The sequence below is a fragment of the Kogia breviceps genome, chromosome 7 (genome assembly GCF_026419965.1).
Source record: "Kogia breviceps isolate mKogBre1 chromosome 7, mKogBre1 haplotype 1, whole genome shotgun sequence".
Taxonomy (NCBI): domain Eukaryota; kingdom Metazoa; phylum Chordata; class Mammalia; order Artiodactyla; family Physeteridae; genus Kogia; species Kogia breviceps.
Genome location: NC_081316.1, coordinates 110,238,757 through 110,264,544, shown reverse-complemented (window position 1 = coordinate 110,264,544; position 25,788 = coordinate 110,238,757). Strand labels below are relative to the sequence as shown.

Here is a 25,788-nt window from a genome sequence, read left to right as displayed (position 1 = left end):
GAAGGGACAAAAAGCCTTACTGGTTTATTTTTCCACAAAGAAAGGCAGATTGGGTAGCAAAAGGTTATGTCTGGACCTTGGGTATATACACACCTAAAATTAATCAAAAAGAGAATGTACGACTGAATCAATATGTTGTTATTTTTATGGTTGTTTATGGAGCTTTGTCTATGCAACAGAGAACAATGCCTAGGTTCCATGGAAAATGTTTGCATGACATAAACTGTGGCAGAAGACAGATGGTCATCTGATCTTAATAACTGTGTTTAAACAGAGTTGAACTGCTATTAGTGATACCCTCCACAAAGATTTATTTGGGAAACATGGTACAGGGACTTTCACCCTCATGGAATATTTTTTCTTTCAATGTTTGTGATTGTCTACACAACACTGAAAACATCTGAATTTAAACTAAACCTTTCAGTCCATCATCTGCATGGCTGGCACATGCAATGCCAAACAACTGAAAGCAAGAAAAGAAAAATGCAACTGACTGCATTATTTAGAGATATATAGATTGCCAGATCTGAGTAATTATTCAAAGGTTGGTTCGTATGGACATCTCACTGGGACAAAATATAAATCTAATTCAGATCACTTGGTCTGTTAAGACCCTACTGGTTCCTCACTGCTTTCAAGAGCACAATCCAAGGGCCCTGATAGGGCAGCCAGGTCACTCTGTTATTTGGTCCCACCCTGTCATCCCAGCCTCATCTGTTGCTTCTTTTCACTTAGTGGACTCTATAATCCAACTACACAAATGATGCACCATTAAAAGTGCTTATGCTTTTTCAGGATTTCAGCATGTCTTTGTCCATATGCCTTGTCCCTGACATGTTTTTCTTCTAATTTCTCTGACTGATAAACTTTCTATTCTCCCATCCATCTTTTAAGACCATGCTCAAGTATTAACTCCTTTAGGGATGCCTTTGCTGACTTCCCTATACTAAATAGTTATTTTCTTCACTATGCTTCTATAAGGCACTTCAAGAGAATTGCTATTACACTTTGCATTGTCATTACTTGTCCACACTTCTCTCTTTCTTATTAGACTACAAGCAGAGTAGGAGGCATGTCTCTTTAATCATTGACTTTCTTGTGCCTAGAATAATGGCAGACTCATAACTGGCACTCCACAGATGCTATTTGAATGAATGAATTCTGATTTAAACTCTTTTTCTTCAATAAGAGAATTTTTATCTGAATAGTTTGGGATCCTTGTTCAACAGTTCACTCCAGCTATGTAGATGATAGCTAAAGGAACATATCTCAATCCAATATTGATTTGATTACATAAATTTAAATAATAATGTATTCAATCAACTTTAATTCATTGACTGCCTATTTTGCATTTCATGTTTTTATGCAACGGCATAGAAGACACATTTTTTTATAGTACTTAAATTCTTATTCACAAAATACACTTCAGGATATGTGTAGCTGTGATACATTCCTTATGAAGATGCCTGAACTCTCTTTAGGAATTTTCCAATCTCTCTAGAATGCACGATATTAAAAAAAAAAAAAAGAATACAGTGAATGTTAAATACCTAGTAGCCTTCGCAGAAGCTATGTTCACAGCACGAAAAGCTATAAAAGGATTATAGAATGTCCTATTCACCTATTCAATTCTGGGAATTAAAGAATTTTCATCATGTCTTTCTTGCTTTATATTTCATTATTTGGTAAGAAAACAAGTTCCCATGTTATTTTGTCTCTCTCTCTCTGTGTGTGTGTGTGTGTGTGTGTGTAATAACATATATTATATATCTGTGTGTATAGTTTACCAATAGGGGATATATATAGATACACACATATACATTTATATACATGTATATACACATACATTTGTATTCCGTTAAACAGGAACACACAAAACCACAAGAGAAAATTACTTATCCCCCCCAACTTCACCCTCAGCCCCTTGAAACGTGCCAATATTTTTCATTTCTCTCCCAAAATTGTCAGTATAGAATTGGACGCTGTAGCATGAAGGGTAATACAGGAATACTTTCACCAGGCTTAAGGATATGAGATAATGAAACTTGCTCCCGGGATAAGCATATTTATTGGGTTTGTTATGTATCAAATGTAACAAAAGTAGAGGATCTGAAGAACACCCTGTGTGGTTCTTTTCACACCCTTTGATCACACAATTCCTCTTTAATTCAGATGCAGTAGAGCTTAAGTGGCTTCATTGATGTGTTAAGTGTGGAATGATTTTTGTATAAAATAAAAAAGGCTCCATTATGTGTCCAGAGAAGCCTGTGTGCACTCATTTATTGAGACAGGAAGTCGGTTTCCCACACAGAACAACAATTCTGTGATGCTGCAGCATTGTGTCTGAAAGAAGGGTAAAGGAAACTTCATTTTCTACCTGGCAGAAATCGGCTTCAGGAGGAAGGGGCAGACAATGCGATTGGACTTCCACTGAGTGAGAGGACTTGATGGATTTTCAGAAAATGTACCGTGCCATGAGCAGGGAGGTTGCCTGGAATACTTTTGTTAGGAAAACGTACATTTTGTAATGGGCGCCAGTTTTCTGAATCTTCCTTGAAAGTGATGCATTTCAGTGAGCACTTGTCACCCCCCTCTTGAAGTCAGGCGGGGCAATAGAAATGCTCTTTTGGATATTTTCCCTTCTCTATTTGTGTCTGGGTTGATTTTGGTTTGTTTGTTTTTTCCTTAAGTTGGTTGCCATTCGCTTTTTTAAAGTTTTTGTTTGTTCGTTTGTTTCGTTTTGTTGTCTTCTTAATAAACATGGAGAATATTTCTGAGACTTTCCAAGGCGAAGTTAAAAAATCCACCCATAGTTTAAATATTTAGGCATGGATATAGGTCCTATCTGCTAGGAGTGGACCTCAGTCTTGTCGTAAACCCATGGAATAAACCCTCCACTGTGGTCACAGGATGAAGAGGATCAAGATTAGAATTCACTTCGGTCTCTTATCCAAAGCTCAGTCTTTTATCTCTGCACCATGCTGCCTTATACTCTGTGAGGTAGCTAGAAGCTAGCCGCCCTCCCCATGGCTCATATGATTCCAGCGTCTACCCTCATGGTGATTGTCTTAGTCATTTTCCGCTTCAGCCTAATTATGAACCAGTCTAAAGGCTTGCGTATCTTTGCTGGGAGTTGTTCTAAAAGAATATATTGTTGTTGAATATATAGTTGTTCCACTCAACAGTTTTATAATCTAAAACAGACAACACTACATGGATCTAATGAGAAGAATGTAGAGAGAATAGAGCAAGCTTAGGGAATTTTTCCATTGGTCATGTTTGCCTTATTAATATTCTTAAGATAAGTAAATTTTCAGGGTGAAAAGTTCAGTAAAGGATAGTTATATCAGTTTCATGTCCAAGAAGGCAATCATTAGGCTGTGTAAACTGCGGTGGGAGATAGGATTAGAAGAGCTATTTGATTGAGGTTTGGTGAGGGAAGTCAAAAGGGTAGACACTCCAGGCACAATCAAGTTCTCTCCGTGACTACTTCATTCTTCCTTGTATAGTTAGGTTTGTTTCTGGCCATTCTTCTTAACTTTTCCCAAACCTACTGCTAATACAACATCTACTTTTTCCTTCCCATCATGCATGGGTGATTTTTGTTGTTGTTGTTAAATTTGATGTCACAATATTCTTTTGATCATTATAGATGTGTTTATAAAAGAATTTCAGAGTCTAGTAGTTCTAGGGGATAAGTATTGGGGCAGGACAAAGAATATTCTTCCAGAAGGTCCTAGACTAATAGTGACAACCATTAGCTTTCTTCCTCTTGGCATTCAGAGCGAATTCTTCCTCCCTGACTCCTTTATCAGCCTTTTCTATTTCATTCCAACTCACAGTAGCACTGCCATTGATGTTACCCTAGATATTTAACGCTTCTTCCTCACGCACTTCTCACATTCTTCTCATGCATTTCTCAGAGATCCCCATCTCTCACCCCCTCCACCTATTCGTGTAATGCTTGGTATGTGACTGTTGCCATGAACAACAATAGGCCCTGCCCAAATCATGTGACTTTAATTTATCATGTCAGACACCATTTTTTTTTTTTCTACAGAGAATTAGTGGCTGCCCTAAAGCTAATTTTCTTACCCGATGTGATATGGTTTCTGATCTCTCTTCACCCCATGCTTAGATTCAAATAAAGGCTACTGTGCCTTTATCCCCCAAATCAATCACCCAGTGAAAAGATGGTACAGTCAGGAATCCAAGAGCCGCATCTGCTCCTGGTACTGTAACTGACTTCTTACAACTCAAGACCAGCTGCTTGATTTCTCTTTCTCTTAATCTTTCTGATCATCTCTGCATCAGAAAATTGTCTTTTTCCTCCCTCCCCTCTTTCCTTTTCCTTTCTTTCCTTTAACTCATATGTGCTGCACATCTCTGTTCCCCAAGAGAGAACAGAAAGACCAAACAAAACATTAAAATAACAACACAAGACCATTGTGATTAAATGACCAGATAACAAGGAATAAACTCCATATGCATTTGTACAGTACTGTGTAAAACTACGATATTGTTATGGGAGAATGACACTCTTGGGAAGACTGGAGAACACAGAGGTTAAGAACTTGGGCTTCTGCATTGAAAAACATGAGTTTCAATCCTACTAGCTGCGTGACCATGGGCACATTAAAGTTTCCAAGTTGCAGTTTCCTCATCTATAAAGTACGACATGTTAATAAAATTACATAACCCAAAGAGCTGTTGTGAAGATTCACTGAGTGAGATTATATACGTAAAATGTGAAGCACAAATGCCTAGCATATCATAAATGCTGAAGAAGTTTAGCTGTTATTATCGTTAAGGAGGGCAGAGTAACTTGCACTATTATCATGCCATTTTTGTTGTTTAAAATAACAGTGATGACTGCAAAGGAAACAAAGGTCGGTGGGGGCTGGAGAGTCAAGACTTCTCCTAAGGGGTGTCAATTTCCTCTGAAGAAAGGAATTCATGAAAGTAGAGGCATGGCTGTGCTTGGGATAGAGGCACAGTAATGTTAATGGTGAAGGTTTATACTCTTGAACACTCTTTTGTGACTGCGAGCTGTTTGAAGGCAGGAGTTATATTATATTCATCTTTGTAGCCCATATCTTAATTACCTGTGCTTAGTACAGCAGAGAACTAGACAAATGAAATGAATTTGATTATATTGCCTTGAATTCAGTCTTTCAAAGGAAAAAGCAACGAGTCTGCTTTCCTGAGAGTTTTTAAGGTCTTGCTGGAGCTGACTTGGGAGCATACAACCAAGGGAAGGGGCCGAGGGCTCGGAATTCCAGCTCAAATCCCCAGGTCCACCACAAGCTGCCTCTGGATCTCAGAGCTCTCCATTACTGACTAGGTGGCCTTAGGTCCCTTGAAGCTGGAATTAAAGATAACCCATGTGCAATATTTGGATAAGAGCCTTAATAACACGGACTCTAAAGATCATGAGGCAACAGGAATGTTCCATTTAGTTTATTTTTGCTGTGTGCTTATCAGAGTTTGGAGCACACATCCAGGACATTCAGATGGCTGGAGTTAAAATGATTAAAGGGTATGGAGGGCTTCCCCGGTGGCGCAGTGGTTGGGAGTCCGCCTGCTGGTGAAGGGGACGCGGGTTCGTGCCCCGGTCCGGGAAGATCCCACGTGACGCGGAGCGGCTGGGCCCGTGAGCCATGGCCGCTGAGCCTGGGCGTCCGGAGCCTGTGCTCCACAACGGGAGAGGCCACAACAGTGAGAGGCCCGCGTACCGCAAAAAAAAAAAACTAAGGGTATGGAGCCTCCATTTGGCTTAATGCTGCTAAGAAATTCCTTGGCTAAGAAAATAATAATCTTCCGTTTTTTCTTTCTTTCTTTTTATACATTTGTATAAGTTGATCAAAAAAAAAAATCTTTGCAGTTCAACTTGGAGTTTCTTTTTCCCTTTCTCTCTGTCTCCGGGGCCTTATCTGATTTTAATCAGCACTGGCCTAATATGATTTGAAACAGCTGAGGCCGAAATGCCCTTAAAAAAAAAGATCTCTGAAGTTGCAACTATTGGAAATACCTACCTATTCTACTCCCCTCGTCCAAGGCAGTATGTGCTATTAAGTGTAAACCCTGGGGATTATGCATTTACCCTTCAAACTTTCCAATGCTCTGTAGAGTTTTCTCAGCAATTTGAAAGTCCTGTTAACCATAATACAGCCAGTTCTTGATTATCCACAAAAAAAGGAAATGAATAGTGGCACAGATAATCCGAAACAGAAAAACAATCAAAATGTTTCTTATATTTTACTTTGGAATGCTTTGTATGGCTTTTGGGGATTCAGATTTTCCTTCCCAGGGATGTTGAGCTCAGGAAAAAGTTAAAATGAGTTTGCATTCCCTAAGCCCACACTAAATAGCTGAAGGGGGACGTGGCCCAGCCACATGCTGGGTGGCAGAGAGAAGGAGCCTGAAATCGAGGGGAAAGAATTCCACTGATAACCTAGAAGTGGAAAATGCCCATATGAATAATTAAGTGCCGACTGGAATATAATTCGGTCTTGTCAATTAGTGTGGACAATTTTCCAGCCCACATTTTTGAAAAACCAGGTTATCCTTTTCAGAGGAGTTACACTGGTAGTTAAAACAAATGACCTCAACGTTCTCTACCGCTCCCAGTCCATTGGCGCTGGAACTGTGTGAAGGAGGCAGGACCTGCTGCTAATGCCGCGGGGATTCAGTCCTTGGCTAATGCACTCCAGCTCCATCCTACAACCATCTTCAATTGAACAGACATAGGTTTATAAAACGCCAGACTCTACGCTGAGTACCATCTCATCCACTAGGGTAGTTACCATTATTGCTCCTGTTTTACAGGTGAGAAGACTACGGCTCAGACAGGTCCATTACTGATTTCAGTTCCCAAAGCTAGTCACTGCAGAGACTAAATTTGAGCCCAGGACTATCTCACCTAGTCTGGGATAAGGATGGGTAAAGAGCAGAAAGGATTTCAAAAAGAGGGTTTAGTGAATGAATGAACACAAGTTAGTGGGTAATTACAATGGACTGTGGGTGATGTTCCTGCAGGACCAGGTACATGGTGCCATTGAGATAGGTCCTAAGGATCAAATGGCATTTTTTAAAGAGCTCTGAAATGGACAGGATGGGATTCTCAGTGGTGGGAATACCTTTGGCAGGTACACACAGGTTAGAAAACACCAGGCGCGTTCAGAGACCCATGGGCTGGTCTGAAAAAAGAATCTGCTCAGGGTAAAGAGATGTTAACAAAAATGAAAATAATAACAAATGAAAAGAAGTGTCTAAATTGCGTAATAGTTGTGCCATAAAAAATCAGCGTGGGGAACAGGAAAAGGAGAGAAAAGAAAGGACAGGGGAAGCCTGTTTTGAACCCCCATCATGTTTCTTATTTATTTTTTTTTTTGCGGTACGCGGACCTCTCACTGTTGTGGCCTCTCCCGTTGAGGAGCACAGGCTCCGGACGCGCAGGCTCAGCAGCCACGGCTCAAGGGCCCAGCCGCTCCGCGGCACGTGGGATCCTCCCGGACCGGGGCACGAACCCGCGTCCCCTGCATCGGCAGGCGGGCTCTCAACCACTGCGCCACCAGGGAAGCCCTCTTATGTTTTAAAGAATGTAAATCCTCACTTTGTTATCTAGTGCAGGACAATGAGTATGCATCTTTCAATGATTTTAGTGTTGGGAAAAGATGAGGAAAATAGGTAAAGATAAAGAATCGGTTAGGTCAAAGTAACCCAACTGGCCAAGTGGATCCCCAAACACAGGTTTCCTGACCCCTACCCTAGGGATCTTTCACTGGACAGGCTGGCTTTGACGTACCATGTTAACACCAAGGCCAAGCCTCCAGGAAACCTCAGAGTAGCTTTTGGGAAGAAAGTAGGGACTCCAGGATACTGCAAAAATAACTCATGTCTTATAGATTTTCAATTATTTCTGGAAATTTCCACAGGCATCAGCTAAATTATATTCCTTTTTACAGGCAAACTGTTTTGTCTTCTCTTGATCCCTTCTTTGACATCTCCCCACGATCACCACCTTTTACTCCATCAAAGCTGAGTTATTCCCTGTTTAAAAATGCAGGACCCATAGAGTGGTTTACCTCTAGGTACCATTACCATCTTCTGGGTCTCTGCCTCTTTAGCCTTTGGAGTCTTAGATGTCTATGGGCCCCATTCCTTGGTCTAGGAACAATTTTTAATCACTGTGGACATGACCTCAATGAAATTGGCCCCAGAACTCTGGGTCCTCAGCAGATAGTTCTACCTTTCCTCCCATAGTGGGTGCTGTGGGTGCCTTTTAGGACCCACCAAGGTGCCCCAGCTGCCAAGAGTGTTGCCTTCTAACTTCCCACAGCTGAGCCTTCCCTGGAAGGCTCTCTTGCTCTCTGTCAAAGGAGGCTTCCTTGCCCAAGGTCATGTCCCCTCCCCAAATGTGGCTCATAGCTAATGATTGCCCAGATCCATCGCCGCAATTCCACACGATTGTTCAGAGCTATCTGTGCTCCAGAATTCCTTGTGGGGTCAGTTAGGCCCACTCTTGTGAATGCAGCACTTTCAGCTTCTCCCTTTGCCTGGTCCTGCTTCCCCTACTCTCTCAAGGGCGCCGTTCCTGAGAGCACTCCTAAAGAACTCCTCACATGCAAATCTCCACTCTGGAGTCAGTTTTCCAAAGAACTGATGTATGACATTCCCATCGCCCTATATTTATTGTGACTTCTTTGTTGCTGTAGTCACCTGCCCAATAATGAAAGAAAAACGCACAAACTTTGAAGGGCTCAGAGAGCAAGTTTTTGGTGGATTATGTACAATAGAATCTATCAAGTCAGGTCTTTAGCTCAGTTCCACCGTTTTCTTCTTGGCCAGGAGTAAGAAATTTAGCATTCCTATATACTCGCTTCTTCTGGTTCAAAATGGGTCATAACCTATAGGATGGGGGTGTTGGGGAAGAAAAATGAACAGATGGCTAAGCAAGTCCTACAAGACCATTAAGTGCTATGGGAACACTTAAACTGTGTGGTGAAAGCTCTAAAATCTAGGGCCCTGTAAGACTGAGATTCTACAGCCCACTTCCTTGGAGGTAGTTTTGAAAACACCCTTTGCTTCATTTCCTGTGGATTATGCAACCACAGAATTCCTCTGGGGACTCAGCCACACCCCAAATCTTAGCCTAAATTACTGAGTTTGACACAGATTCACAGGAATTTGGCAAGGAGCTCACCCAATTTTTCTATCTCAAATTGGATCCAAATGTTGCCCAGGTTGGCTGAGAGTTCAGTCAGAAAAGAAGGAGGCCCAGGCCCATAACTGCTAAATGGTGATATTTGAAACTCAAATGAGTTTGGCTTGCCTTTGAGAGTGGGAGGAAGTTTTGAGCCATAGTATATGATATAAGCCATGGTCCAACTCAAAACAGTTTCCACTTTTTTTTTTTTTTGGTTATTGTTTCAGATCTGGATCTGCTGCTAACATTCACAGGTCACTATGCTCATTCCAAATGCCAAGGCCAGTTGCAGGGAATTTCGGGCTCCTATGGGGTCAAGGTATAGTGGAGAAGTAATGTTCCTTGAATTCCCTCTGGAACAGAGCAAGCCTTGACAGAGGATGGAGAAGGGGGATGTTGGAGAAGGACTAAGGGAAATCCTTGGTTCAGCCCCTGTGAAGAGTCCAGCATGGAGTTGGCTGCTCTGGTTGAATTCTCCCTCTTTTCTCTGGGTATTCAGAAAGTGCTGGCCTCCTGCTTCCCGGAGTAGTGGCAATGGCTAATACTTGTAGCAGTGATTTGGATAAAATTGTGAATTAGAGAAAGTTAGATTTTACTGCTGGCATCACATTTTCTATCACAACTTCTTAAAACCTTTTTCTTATTCTATTTTTTTTTTTTCCACCCAAAGAGCCTCCATCACAGTCTCCACTGTTTTCAGGCTTCATCTACATCTCCTCCAGAATCCCCCACTACCCCAGCAGCCAACCACTGGGTTGGCCTTTCCCAAGCAATGTCACATTCTCTGGGCCTTTCTCCCTACACCCACCCCACACACTTGTCTTCACCTGATCTCTCTCCACCTCCCACCACCATTAAGATTCAGCTTTCATAGATCCTGTCTCCTACCTGCTTCGACAAACCACTATGTTATAAAATATATATTTATGGAAAAACCCACTAAAACTGTTGTCAAAATATGTGTGTGTCTTCACTTTGTCACTCACACAGCAAGAAACATCAGGTAAGCCATTTTGATTCTTTAAGCCTCAGTTACTTCACCTCTAAAACAGAGATGAAAAAAACTTAACTCATAGGGCCTCAGATTAAAATTAACTCCCATCAAAAAACACCTCTTGTGTGTGTGTGTGTGTGTGTGTGGTACGTGGGCCTCTCACTGTTGTGGCTTCTCCCGTCGCGGAGCACAGGCTCCGGACGCGCAGGCTCAGCGGCCATGGCTCACGGGCCCAGCCGCTCCGCGGCCTGTGGGATCTTCCCGGACCGGGGCACGAACCCGCGTCCCCTGCATCGGCAGGCGGACTCTCAACCACTGCGCCGCCAGGGAAGCCGCCAAAGACACCTGTTGATTTTCTGAAATAAGATGAAGTGCCCCTTCCCTATGCTGCTACATCACCCAGTAATTCACTATCTTGAAGCATGTAACTTTGCATCTAAGTTGCCTACTCCCTTTCTGACCCTCACTAGCCTGAGGCTCCTGACGGCAAGGACTACAGTTGATCACGCTTGAAGGCCAGCGCCTCACATAATGTCAGGCATGCAGCTGGTACTCAAAATGTGTGTGTTCAACGCACGGCCCACTCTGAGAGCATTTATAAATAGTCGAGATTGTTTCTCTCAGAAAGCATATTTGTACTGGAACAGGGTCTTTTTTGGACCATGTCTTTCCTGGAGGAAAGACCATAATGGTGCAGGATATTTGGAAACAGGTGGAGTTCATGTTGTCCCTCAAATAACTCCATGTAGGTGGCCTCTTGCTCTTTGCAGACATCCAGCTAGCCCTGGGCCCTTGCACCTGAGGGGGGATATCTGAGACTCTTGAAATTTCCTGTTCCATTTCAGTGACACCAGTTTGGCTCAGTTTTCGCCTCCAAGCTGGGATCAAATGTTGTCCAAGGATGGAGAGAAGAGGAGAGATAGCTCGTTCTCTCCCTTGACTTTCCTCACTTCAACTCCTCTCTTCTCACGTTCTTCATGGAAGCTTAAACTAATTCCCAGGGAAGAGTCCTGTCCTGGTCACCAGCAGCCTCTAAGCAGCTCACGATGGGTACCGGAAGTTCCTGGGCGGGGGCGGGTGTGGGGGTGGGGCGTGCTCCACGTGATGGGGAGAAGTGAAGAGGAGTGGGGTGCAAGGGATATGTGATGTGGGAGATGCCTATGTTCACAGAGCAAAGTGATGTTGTACAGAAAGCCTGCCTCTGCTGACGAGCCTGGGAAAAGGACAGAAAGGAAATGGACTATTTCTGTTATGCTTTTTGGGAGACGGTTTTCCATGTGTCTGTCTCACATTTTTTACGTCTGGCAAAAGCAGGAGCAGTGACTGCTTTCCTTCCATCTTTTCAAGGCAGTTTCTACAACAAAGAGCATCGAAAGAAAGAGATAGCCTGGAGCACAGGGCAGGTATGCTGACTGCCCATTATACAAAATTGGGGTTCTCTAAGCTCAGGCTCGTCTCCGTACTGCACCCCACAGTGTGATCAGCCGTCACCTGGCTCTCTTCCCATTGCCCTGTGGAGTTTGGGTCCAGGGAAACAATGCAAGTATGTTGATACTCATGATGCTTGCTGTGCTATGAGTGATCAAGTCCTTCATCTCTGATCTAGGAGACTCATGGATTCGTTCAGCATCCATGAAACCATGTCAGGTTAACTTGTAAGCGTAATAGGAGCATAGCATTTCAAACCCTTCACAGTTCTTGACAATGCTCTCTCCGCTCTCCCTAAAGGCAGCGATACAAGCATTCGGCCCTTTATGCCCTACCTCCCCTGGGAAAAGAGGGGTGAGAGAAAAAGAGGATCTATTGTTTGAATGTCCTCTGTTTGCCAGGCTGGACTGTGCTGAGCTGAGCCTTTCATCTATTAATTCGTTTAATCTTCACGATAATCCTGGGATAGGCATTATCATACCCATTTTACAGATGAGGAATCCTAGGCTCAGTGAGGTGACGTGCCTCTTCAAGGTCACACGCAGGTACAGTGTAGGGGCAGGATTTAAATCTAGGCCTGTGTCTGCTGAGAGAGCCCCTGATTCCTCTATTACGCCATTCTGGAAAGTCAGTCAGTTCTTCGTGTTGACTGGGTGCCCAGCGCAAGATAGCTTGGGAGATGCCAACAAGCCTAAAATCATTTCTCTCCCGTCTGTTATCTGCCTTGTGATTTTGCCTAGTTCTACCCCTGGGTACACTCCTTTACTCCTAGTTTAACAGAGAACTTTTACTTTTTAAATTCGATCTAGACTTGTACCTTCTCTTTTCTGGGACCCCTGCCTCCCACCGATATCATGCTTATTTCTTAGCCTTGATCTTCTGGATCCTGCCTATCTCCTTGCTTTATTTTATTCTATTTTTCCTACTCAGAAGGAAGGATGTGAAGCAATTTCTCTGATATCACAGAATCCATAACACTCTCCAGACTTCACAGTTCTAAAAAATCTTGTTTGGTTTTCAGATGTGACTGCAGTGATTTGCACCCGGATGCTTAGACTGGCCATCTGCTCAAAGGCTGCTCAGAAAGACATGCCCATGTGTTCTCCTGCCACAGACCAGTCTGCTCTTCCTGCAGCTGTGGGTTTCCAGGACCTTGTACCTATGCCACATTGTCTGAAGCTGAGCTTCACGGAATCATAAGAGCATTTGCCTGGACCTACTACATAACCTAAATACAGCATAAACTGACCTTGTCTTATAGGAAGTGGGTCAAGGAACGAGCCTCTTTTTTGTGCAGAGCTTGTTTATTTTCCAATTAAGAGGGGAAAGCACCAGGCAGATGGAGTATACACGTGAGTACAAGGGAGACAGAAAAATGAGCAGCCCTTTCCATCGAGAGGGTTTGCTGAGGTCTCAGGCTTTAGAAAGTCACTGTTAATTCCTCTCTCTGAGGCTCGATATCACTAGATAACCAAGTTCTTGTGGGAGCTTTCATGAGGTTTATAGTTCACTAATAAAAATAAATGTTGTAAAATAATCTAAATGTTTGACTGAGAATATACATGTTTCTTTATGGAGCAGACTTAGTTTGGCAATAAACTTATACAGCTGACCTAACTCTAATTCTCTGGGGAGGAAAATTGCCACCTACCCCAGAACACCATCCAAATACTCACAAGAATGGGCCAATTAGCGATTCATATTTTTAAACACTTATTAGCACTGCCCATACTGAGGCTAAGCAAATTTTGAAATAAAAAGAAAAGGATGAAGGGACATCGACCATGCTTTATGGAGCTCATAGTCAAATTGAAGAGAAAGACAGTAATACTTGAAAAAGAAATAACCTACAATCGGACTGTAGGCCAAAAGACACATACGAGCAGCAGAGATGATACTAGGTGCTGCAGAAGTTGTGAAGAAGTATCATTAGTCTCCTAGTTACCAAGACTCTAAATTGGGGTGACATCTTGAAAGCCCACACCTACTTCACTCCCACCCAGACGCCTCCAAAATCCCTCTCACAGCCTCCTCTTTCTCCTTTCCATAACTAATGTCAGCACCTTACTTCAAGACTTTATCAATTTATATTTAAATTTTTAAAACTCACATGTCTCCTTGCTGGCCTCTCCCCACTTTCATTCACATGGAGCACGAATTAAGCTCTGATCCTTTTCCTTCCCTATTTCCAAACTGAAATAAAGTCAAAATTTGAGGATTGGCATGAAAGAAGAATCCAGGTTTGAGATGACCTGGGTTTAGTTCTGGGAATGGTAACAGTGGAAAAGGGAAAGAAAGAAAGGAAAAGAGAAGCAAGATTTGATATTTGGAATGTAGGGGATGACAGCAAGTAGCATTACTAAGAACTATGGGCTTAAATCTAGAAGACCGGAAGGTGGGCAAAGGGCAAATATAGAGAAGAGCACGTTTCCAAGGAGAGATGCTGAAGTGAGGAGATTTGGGACTTTAGTAATATCATCCACCACTTGGAATGCACTTAGTAGGACATAGGAGGTGTTCAATAGATGTTTGTTGAAGGAATGAATAAAAGAATGAATGGGACTTCCCTGGTGGCACAGTGGTTGAGGGTCCACCTGCCGATGCAGGGGACACGGGTTCGTGCCCTGGTCTGGGAGGGTCCCACATGCCGTGGAGCGGCTGGGCCCGTGAGCCATGGCCGCTGAGCCTGTGTGTCTGTATCCTGTGCTCCTCAACGGGAGAGGCCACAACAGTGAGAGCCCCGCATACCGAAAAAAAAAAAAAAAAAAAGAATGAATGAATAGCCCTCAATTTCATCATACCCATCGTATTTTATCTTTACAACAACTCTGTTTCGTGGTTCTTTTTATTATCTCTGATTTATTATCTCTGAACAATGGGTAAGGCCAACATTTCAGAGATAAGGAGAGGAAGAGGAACCCTTGAGAACAGCAGAGAAAATCAGAGGAGAACTAACAGAAGAAGAATCATGGAACCAAGAGAGAAAGGAGATTTGTCATAAATATAGGGTCCACGGTATCAAAAACTGCAGAAGTATCTTTGAAGGGAGCACAGTTTGAGGGAAAGGGAAGAAACTGGACCATAGCAGATCACCTGGGTTAAAACCATCCTTTTGCTTTAACCTCGAGCAAGTTGCCTTAACTATATGGAATTTGTTGATTTATCAATTGGTCATCATATCCACTTGTCAGGATTAAATGAGCTCATGAAATAAACGACCTAATACCAGGCTTGGCATCATGGAGCAGAAAACAGCTGACACTTATAAGGCATCAGGTACTGATCCAAGTGTTCAACGTGTATCCATCCATTTAAGCCACATAACAACCTTGCTAGCTGGGTTCTGTTTTCATCAGCTTCAATTTGCAGATGAGGAGACACAGGTTTAGAGAGTTTAAGTAAATTCCTCAAGGTCACACAGCTTGTGAGTGGCAGCAGCTTGGATTTAAACCCAACCATTCTGTTCTCAGAGCCTATGCTTTTAACCACCATGTTTGCTGAACCTTGTTGAATAAATTACTCATAACTATTAGTTCCCTTCCCTCAAGAACAAGTGAGCTACATTAACTTTTTCAAGTAGGAAGATCAAAAGGATTTAAACTAGGGGTGAGCAGACAACATACCACAGGCCAAATATGGCTCATGGCCTCTTTGAGAGGCCCACAAGCTAAGAATGGTTTTTATGTTTTCAAATGGTTGAAAACATTTTAAAAAAGAATATTTTGAGACACGGGAAAATTATACAAAATTCAAATTTTAATTTCTACCAATAAAGTTTTATTGGAACACAAATATGTCCACTTACGTATCATCTCTGCCACTTTTGTACTGTAAGAGCAAAACTGAATAGTTGCAAGAGAGACCCTACAGCCCCCTAACCCTAAAATATTTACTCTCTGATCCTTTACAGGAAAACTTTGCTGACCCCCTAATATAACCAAAAACTCTGGCGAACGAAGAGAAGTGGATTTAAGGGCTTGAATTTCTCAGGAACGTTGTTGCCCTTCACCCCCCTTCTCAGACGCTTGATGGACTGCTCCCGCACCTGCACTTCATTAGGAGACGGGGGTGAGGAGGAAAGAAATCTCCAACCCGGTAGTTTGTTGAATTTCTTGGGTGGAGGAGGAAGGTGGAAGGACGCTCGCTGGTGAGGGTGAAGGTGAGGCTTTCTTTTCAGTCCTGAATTACAGCCAGATGAGTTTATCCCTTTTTTTGGCAGTGGAACGGTAACTTTTTTTTTTTGCGGTACGCGGGCCTCTCACCGCCGTGGCCTCTCCCTTTTTGGAGCACAGGTTCCAGACGCGCAGGCTCAGCGGCCATGGCTCACGGGCCCAGCCGCTCCGCGGCATGTGGGATCTTCCCGGACCGGGGCACGAACCCGCGTCCCCTGCATCGGCAGGCGGACTCCCAACCACTGTGCCACCAGGGAAGCCCTGGAATGGTAACTTTTAATGCGCTTAGTAAGCGCAGGTGCTCAGCAGTCAGGGGAGGAGAGGCCGTAGCCAAGTCGCAGCATAGGTGTCTTCTCCCGAGGGCCAGGCCGTGAGCGGAAAAGCCGCCTGCTTAGACACGTTCCAAGTGTCTACCTGCTCTTCACTGGGGAGTGAGAATGCCTCTTGGGCTTTTGCACAGGGCTGGGAGCCAGTTCACCTGGGTTCCATGTTGAGATTTCTCAGCAGATCTCCAGCGTGGTAGCACCAAGTGGATTCCTTTATTTCTGCCTTGCTTAACATAATTAAACTGAAGTCAGATGTTTATCAGATTCTCCAGTGTGTTCATGCATCCAGCCTATAAGATAACTAGTAAACAAGAGGGTGATAACGGTAGGGTTATACCTGCTTGTTTTCTTTTTTAAAAATTTTCTAAAATTGTGGTAAAATATATATAACATAACATTTACCGTTTTAAACATGTTTAAGGGAACAGTTCTGTGACATTAAGTATATTCACATTGTTGTGCAGCCATCACCGCCATCCATCTCCAGAACTCTTTCATCTTCCCCAGCTGAAACTCTGCCGCCACTGAACAATACCTCCCCATTTTCCCTCCCTCCAGAGACCAACAACTACCTCTTTCTGCCTCTATGAATTAGACTTCTCCAGGTATCTCAGGTAAGTGGAACCATACAGTACTTTTCCTTTTGCGTCCGGCTTATTTCACTTAGAATGATGTCTTTAACGTTCATCCATGTTGTAGCATATGTCAGAATTTCCTTCCTTTTTAAGGCTGAATAATATTTAATTTATGTAATTTTGTTTATCCATTCACCTGTTGATGGACACGAGTTTTTTTTCTACCTTGTGGCTGTTGTGAATAATGCTGCTATGAACATGGGCATACAAATATCTGTTCATGTCTCTGATTTCACTTCTTTTGGATATATATCGCAAAGTGGAATTGTTGGGTCACATGATAACTCTGTTTTTAATGTTTGGAGGAACAACCATACTGTGTTTCATAGTGCCTGGACCATTTTGCATTCCCACCAGCAGTGCATAATGGTTCCAATTTCCCCACATCCTTGCCAATACTTGTTATTTTCTCTTGTGTTTCTTGTGTTTGTTTGTTTAGTAGTAACCATTCTGATGGATGTGAAGTGGTATCTCGTGGTTTTGATTTGTGTTTTCCTAGTGATGTTAAGCATCTTTTCATGTGCTTATTGGCTAATTGGTGTCTTCTTCAGAGAAATGTCTATTCAGGTCATTGCCCATTTTTGATTTGGATTGTTTGTTTTTGGTGGTTGTTGAGTTGTAGGTGTTCTTTCTATATTCTAGATATTAACCCTTTATCAGATATATGATTTGCAAATACTTTTTCCTATTCCATGGGTTGCCTTTTCACTCTGTTGATCGTGTCCTTTGATGCACAACATGTTTTGATTTTCATGTAATTGCTGTTAACTATTTTTCTTTTTGCTGTTGCCTGTGTTTTTGGTGTCGTATCCAAGATATTGTTGCCAAATCCAATGTCGGGAAGAGTTTCTCCTATGTTTACTTTAAGAGTTATATAGTTTTAGCTTTTACATTTAGGTCTTTATTCCATTTTGGATTAATTTTTGTATATGGTATAAGGTAAGTGCTCGACGTCATTCTTTTGCACATGGATATCCAGTTTTCCCAACATCATTTGTTGAAAAGACTGTCCTTTCCCCACTGAATGGTCTTGGCACCCTTATCAAAAATCTTTGACCATATATGTAAGGGTTTATTTCTGAGTTGGCTTGAGTTTTGATATTAGCAGATATGCCTCTCAAATCAAGCCCCAAGTTGTATAAACTTTCCATAGACGATGCTATTAGAACATCGGTGATAGCCCATCTCAAGCTAGAGTTTCAAATGCATGAATCTGTATCACCACTAGTTTGTGAGTTCCCAGAGAGCAGGAACTCTCTTATAACTCAAGTTTAAACTTAATCTATATGTTTTGTTCATCCATTATGCGTCCAGCATCATGATAGCAGTAAGGATGCAGACACTTGTCTTTAAGAGCTTGCAAATTAGCGGAGAAATAAACATGCAAACATATGAATGTCTTTTTGTGAGAAGAATACTCCAGAAGGTAAAGCAGGGGTAAAAAGACGGAAGTGGTGACATCTAGTTGGAGAGGAGAGAGAACTTTCTCAGAAGCGGTCACACTTCTGCTGAGTTTTGAAAGATGATTAAGAGTTTGCCCAACAAACAAAAAAGGCAGAGGTCATCAGCACATTCAAAATGGAGGAACCACACCTGCAGACTTGGAGGGGGGCTGCAGTATGGTCGTTGGAGGCCTAGCACATATATTACAAAGCCAGGAGGAGTGGGAGAAGAGCCTAGAGGGGTAGGCAGGAGACAGGTCCCAGAACTTGAACTTTATTTTTAGTGTGATTGGAAGGATTTACATGTCTATCCCTTAGACTAGTCCTTAGCACTTATCATTGTTTATTGAACTGATTTTAGTCCAGTACAACAATGATATATGTTTCTTTTCCTTCTCAAACATTATCTCTTCCTCTTCTTTTCTTTCTTTTTTTTTTTTCTTTTTTCTCTTTCTAATATGATTTTGATGGCTTTGCTACTTTTCCTCAGCTCAATATCTCAACTACCAAAGGACATAAACTACACTGGGGCATGAATTTAGACAAAAACAACAACAACAAAAATGAACTCATAAGAGAAAACATTGAAACTACCTAGGTTAGGCTCAGCTGAACTTCCAAATGTGTTTTAAATTAGGTCGTCTCAACCATGACTACAAGTTCAAAACATTCAAAGCAACCTTATTGGAACTGGAACAAGGCATATTTGGTTTCCTCTAAAGGGTTTTTAAAAAGTGGAGCTAAGGGCAGAGATCCCAAATGTAAAAATACGTGAAAAGAAAGCCCATAAGCAAATTGTCTTCATAACAAATGGCATTAAAAGTTCCAAACTATCAAAAGTTGTGATCTCTTAGGAACATCTCACTTAGAGGAACAATGCCTATGCCACACTCTCATTTATCTGGGCAGGGCCAATCAGATGCAAGTGAGCGGAGGAAGCATTTGGAGCCATCAAAACGTATGTGAAGGGTCCAGAAACTCAGATATGTTTTGCTCTTATTTTATACAGCATACAAGCAAACTTGGTTGCCTAGTTTCTTAAGAGGACAGAACATGAACAGTAAGGTATAAGGTCACCAAAAGAGAGGTGTCTAGAAACAGGCCCAAGGATTCTTTTGAGAAAAAAAAATACTGTTGATTTGACAAAGAGAAGACACAAAAAAATTTGAAAGTAAAAATCTACAAACTCTAAAAATAAAACCCACACACAACACATAAAGCATCCTTGGATTATTTAATAAGGAAATAGAGGCCTAACCCCCTCAGTAGCCTCCAATGCATCTCCAAAGGAAGGAACAGAATCAAAGCTAATGTTCAAAATGATTCCTTCGTTCCGTATAGTTATATTGATACTTCAAACATTTAGGCCTGCAAAGTAGTACAGATGAGCTATTCTGGAAAATGTACTTCTGCAGAAATAACTGTATCTCATTCTGCGATGATGCTAGTTAAATGAAGCATCAGACAACCTCACCTAATGTTAGCATAATTTCCTACTTAAATAGCAAACCTTTATCATTAGAGAGCTTATATAATTTTCCCATATACTAAATATGATCTTAGTCAAGACTGTCTCCTTATCTGCGAAATGATAATAATAATACTACTAAGTATATCAGAGATCTGTTTTGAGGGCAAAAAGAGATAATGTATGGTATCTAGCATTTTACATAGTCAATACTTCACAAATGTTAAATACTGCTACTACTACTATTACAACTAATGTTGATCTTATAACAGGACTGTACCTGGGTTCCTATCCTAACTCCACCATTTATGAGCTATAAGATCTTGGGAGAGGTACTTTACTTCTTTCTGCTTCAATTGTTTCATGTGGGAAATGAAAACAAGTCTATATCATATCTACCTCAGGGGGTTGCTACAAGGATTAAATGAGATACTATATGAAAAACACTTCAGTTAGGGCCAGGCAAGGAGTAAGGATTTAAGTACTATTAGCTGTAATTATTACTGCTGTTGTTGTTATCCGCCATTTTGCTTGTAAGGATGGTAGTTCTCAAAGAGTGGTTTGGGGACCCCTGGTGGTCCCTTTTGCAGGCAGCCCAAGCGGTCCAAACTGTAGTGTGTCTTTTTCACTCCTTGAATGTACAGTGGAGTTTACCCAAAACGACGTGAAGTGTGATATCGCCATAGGTTGAATGCAGTTGCACATTTGAGACTCTAGCTGTCTACTATTAGATAATAAAGAGATTTGCAAAACTGTAAAGCAATGTTATTCTCTATTTTTTTGTAAAATAGTTATTTTTCCAAAATTATGTTTTATGGTAGCCTATGATGGGTGTATTGCTGTTATTTTTAAATGAATCAATTTTAATGCTTAATTTTAATTTCTAATATGGTAAATATCAAAATATATAATCCACATAAAGAAAAATTCTTTGGAGCTCTCAATAATTTTAAGACTGTAAAGGGGTCCTGATACAGAAAAGTTTGAGAACCACTATCTTAGTACATAAAGCCTCAGAGTTGTTGACATCCTTCAAGGTCACTTTCTTGAGATTTGAGTAGAGGTAGAGTCAAGGCTCAACCAAAATTTACTGATAATGAAACCTGTTGATCATTGTAATACATCACACTCCAAGGGTCATGGAACTCCTACATGGGGAGAGGGCCAATGGTCATTACAAAGCTTTTATAGTTGAGTATGGTCGCAGGGTTCTGTGTGGTCAACTTAGCAAGACTCTACTCTAGACATGGTATTCAAGGCTAATATATGTTTTACAGCATCTTAAATTTTATTCAAGTGGCCAACCACGGCAGCACTGAATTCACATACAGTTCTTGCCTGGTGATTAAGAGGAGGCACCTAGTGTTAATACTCTTGAGTTGTAGCTTTACTGTCCAAACTGACTCCCATCACAGTTTTTCAATCTCAAATGTCAGGCAAGAATTCTCACCCGTTTGTAAGCCACTTTAAATATGCTTCTCAGGAGTTCAAGAACTAATCCCTGGAGAAACTGTGTCAAGTTCTTCCCAGTCCTGTCCCCATACCACAGATAGCTAAGCTTCAGTCTTAAGGAAATACTTTGGGACACCAGGGCATACTTAAAGGAGGGAAAATAAACAGGACAGACTTCCAGAGAAAAGACATGTGTGGTCTCTCTTCCAATAAGCATTTGATACTCGAGTGTTATTTCACTGGAACAAGTTGGTTTAAGTATGTACTATTCTGACTTAGGGTTTCCATCATTGTCTTGATGCAAAGTTGACAAATGCTATGTTGTTTAAGACCTTTGTCTCAGAGTCTTCAGATTTTTACACACATATACAATGCATTTGGTTGGGTTGGATTGAAATCTTCAGTAGTAATTCAAAGAGTTTGGCTTCTAGGGTAATGTCACAGGTTTGCATGCATTATGCAGAATTTTCTGCTAAGTGCAATAGGCCCTTAGAAATTGAATTGGTTGATTTCAGTCCAATGCTTATTTGACATAAATGTCACATTTATGCTGAAGAGTCATATCATTCTTCTATTTCTGCTCCAATAATGTTAATTCTTAAAGTGTTACCCTACATAGGCTATGACTACATGATGCCAAATATCCATCTGGAGGTAAGAAACCTTTATTTTATTATCCCAATGTTCCTAAATCTAATATTTGATAGGATGGAGTTAAATTACCTGGATGTTTAACTATTTTCATTTGTGGCTAGGTGCTGCAGTGTTGTAGAAAAAGAGAAGTAAGTAATATGAAATGGAAACCATTTTGATCAAACTCTATGGCACCACAGAAATAAACAACCCTCCTCCAATATTTTGCTCAATTGAATAATCTCAACCAAATGTTATCAGATCAGTTTGTGTGTGGAACACAATGTGCCAAACAAAATAAATTGACTATTTTACTGTTGAAATAATGTGAAAGGAGCGTGGCGCTCAGGGAAACAAGCACGAGATATACTGGGCAAGGCAAAGGGGGTCCAATTCTCTCCTCCTCCTCCAAGGAGGGTCTGACCAGAGCTGGCTATCTCCAGCAACAGAACAGGGACACTGATACTCTTATCTTTGACTCTACAGAGGATGCTTCTCTTGTGATGCCTTCAACCCAGCCAGCCCTGTGGTTTTGGAAGAGAGGCATACAAGGTAGTTCTAACTACTGACTTATAGGGAAGGATTCTCCCTCCCTCAGTTTTCCAGCCAGTGTCTCAGCACATACTGGAAACACTCCAGGCTTTAGGGATGACCCATTCATTGACACTTCATCACTACCTTAACCTAAGACTTGTAAATTCAGGCAGCAGACCACCACACCATCCACAGTCTACTACTGCTGGCTGCTGGTTTATCTTGTCCTAGAGAAGTACCTAATTGAGATATTTCATGGAACACAAGACTACACAGCACAGGCTGACCAGTAGGAGAATAATCCTGTAAAAGCTGTCCAGACTCGAGATAACACCATCAAAGTTGTTGAGGCATTTAAATATTCTGAGATTTTCATTTAATTCCATTTTTTGCCTGCTTAGAGTTTGACTTCATATTCCCCTTCTCTAATCAGATCTCCAATATTCAAGTGGAGGTTCAAGGTTAGCCATTTTCTGATAAATCTGGGGAAAAAAAGTGAAGCCATATCATGTTTCCAAGCTCTACTCTTTTCTCCGCTAGCCGAGCCAACTGAGCCACAAAGTGGGTTTGGCTTAATGACCCCATTAAATAATTTATGTCTGGGTAGCCTTGGTCTTTGTCTCAAATGGGTGAAAATAGAAATATAGATGGAGCTTTTCAGATAAACAGTTCTGGTACATTTGCCAAAAATGAATATACTTATTCAGACCTCCCTAATGAAATTGAAAGACGGACGTGTTATACACTGATGCAATTTAGTTAAACAAATTAACCATTTAACCCATATTTCTTGGGTGCCCACTATGTGTTAATTTTTGAAAACTACAGTTAAGTAAAAAACGTATTTTAAGGCACTCACAGTCTAAGTAAAAGACACAAAAGTAAACACAATTTCCTATCTGTGTAGTTTGTACCTGAGATACAGGTATGCACAGCATGCTTTGGGAACACGGAGGGTGATGATAATTTCCTCATTATGATTACCATTAACAAGCACCATATATATATTGTACCCAGCAGAAATACACTAAGAATTCCAGGAGCTGCCTTGTTCCATCCTACTTCTCCATTGCCAAGGCTGCACTGATTAATCTTTAGAAAAGCTACAGTTTAGCACCTGTTGAATGATATTAGAGAAAATCATCTGTGTTGCAAATAAAGAATATGTTAGGGAGGCTGGACTCAAATGGATCCAGGTTTTGATATCTTTCTCCTTCTGTTTTAGCAGACAAATAATCTGTTGCAACTTTGCTGCTTCTCTTCCCTAGCTTGGCTCTGTTCCCGTGCACCATTTTGTTCTAGGGGGATGCCTAAACTGATTCTGCAGCGTTAGCCAAAACAAATGAGGAGCTTGGCTCTGGGTCTGGTTGCAGCAGCTGCTGTGATTGAAGTTCTCTGCACCTAAGACAGTGGGGCAGCTTTCCGTTTGACAGATGAACACATTTTCATTACTAGAGAAACAGGAAGCATGGCATACTGGGCAAAAAAAAAAAAAAAAAAAAAAAAAAGGAAAAAAGAAAGAAAGAAATATTTGGGAAGTTGCTTTGTTCTTTCTTATATCAATCATGGTTATTGTTCAGCTGAAATGTTGGTGAGGAGGCTGACCGAGTGGGAGCCTCGTACCCAAGCCTCAGGCTTCTCTTCCCCCCAGACTGTAACTGTGAGCTGACAGCTGCGTGGTTTCCTGACCTCAGGTTGCCTCAGCCAGAAAATTCCTTTGCAGATCTGCTCTGAGAGGCTGTTTCTGTTCATGCATGCAGCACAGGGCAGGGAGAGGCCAGGAGGTCTAGGGGAACCCACATGTAAAGGAAAGGAAAAGAAACATTTGGCTGTTTCCATTAATTCAGTCATACAGTGGAGCTGAACTGTCAAGTGAGTAGTTGAAGGCCTTCAAAATAGCTACTCGAGACTTCCGTGGTGATCTGGAAGCTTGTGAGTGACTCAGCTGCAGGGGGACTGGATACAGGTTCTTGAGAGAATAGAGCACATTTCTAGGAGGGCAACCTTGTGACAGCCTTTCCTTTATCATTTCATACTCAGATTCCTTTTATCAAAATGGTAGCCTTGGGAGGCATCCTTGGTCCCCAGATTTTATGTGTTGAGTCTCTAGGTAAAGGTTAGTACCATCCAGTGATATAGAAATCCAAAAAGCAGAGGAAAAGTATGTGAAGGAGAGCAGAAGAAGATGATAAGAAAATACATAAATCTAAGGGGTGAAGTTGCACATGAAATGGCAAAAATTGAAGTATTAGGGGATGTCTTCAGGAATGAGAGGAGTCCTCACAGGCACATGATTTCTGAACCCTCGTTTACAATGATCACTAGACCAAGAACATCCTGACTACCGTGGAATCTGTTGAAGAAGTTGGATGTCAGTCAAGGCAGCTAACATATGTTGATCAACTACTATTTGTCAGACACTGTGCTTGGTGCTTTATACAATGACGTGCCTACAATAGCACATAATGTAGGCGTTTGATACTTTGTTATATACATTAAAGAAGCTGAGACTTGGGCTGTCCTAGGTCACATGGTTAAGTGACAAAGCAAGATTTCCAACCCAGTTCTGTGTACTTTCAAAGCCATCTCGGAGTTTGAAAGGTTCTTCTACCCACATACCCAAGCCCTATTTCTCCTGCAGCCTTGATAACCTGCAGTATTCTTTCCTGCTTGGCCTGGACAAAGTCACCAATCTCTCTACACATGACACCAGGCTGCTGGCAATTGATGGGAATTGGCACCCAAGATGAATCCTATTTGCAGTCCTTGTGCCTTTACCAGTGGGCCGGGGTGGGAGGCGGGGAACCGATTCTGCTCTCCTATTCATTTACCAAAGATTTCCAGTATAGCAGGCCATGCGATGGACTTCTGTGTTCATGACCTTAATTAGTGGGTTCCTTAAGGACTCACGAGGACTCTTACATTTGCATCCTTGTCACATGACATGCATAATGCTTTGTCTCTGGTCTTCAAGCTAAGGGCTCGCACTTGCTCATCTAAAATATCAAATCCCTTCCTATTTGTCATTCTATGTTCATAAAAGCATTTGCTGAAGGCCTATTAGTGGTGGTGCCTCTGATGCCAGAAAGGTTCGGGAACTTAGTCAAGGTTCTGCAGTAAGTTACAAAACCAAGCAAAAACTTCAACTTTTCTGTTCCCCAATGAACTCTTACAGATCAAGATTTTAAAAATCACATCTCATAGAGCTGTAAATTTCAGTTAAAACTTCCTACGATCCCTTAGGTTTTTTTCCTCCAAGCCAATCAAAGTTTAATTGTTCTTATAATAGTACGATATCTAAAATAAGCTTCTGATAGGCTTTTTTTCTTCTTATTTTAGTTTCTTTCTTCTTGTCTCTAAATTACCCTTTTATCTTTGCTCTTGCAAATGAATTTGTTCCCAAGTGCAACCAAGGGCATTTTGTGAGGAAAGATATGTGCAAATTTTGCTTCCTATAAGCAGGAAAGTTATATGTATGAATTACTAAGCTTCTCAG

At 41.6% G+C, this 25,788-nt stretch overlaps 1 long non-coding RNA gene across 1 annotated transcript in view; it reads left to right on the top strand.

Moving 5' to 3' along the window:
• Nucleotides 1-15,604: 15,604 nt before the first annotated feature.
• LOC136794526 (uncharacterized) overlaps nt 15,605-25,788 on the top strand; it is a 278,261-nt gene continuing 268,077 nt past the window's right edge. Inside the window, exons 1-2 of the long non-coding RNA XR_010841472.1 lie at nt 15,605-15,789; nt 16,687-16,742. This is a non-coding gene — a long non-coding RNA (uncharacterized lncRNA). The remainder of the gene's footprint in view (nt 15,790-16,686; nt 16,743-25,788) is intronic.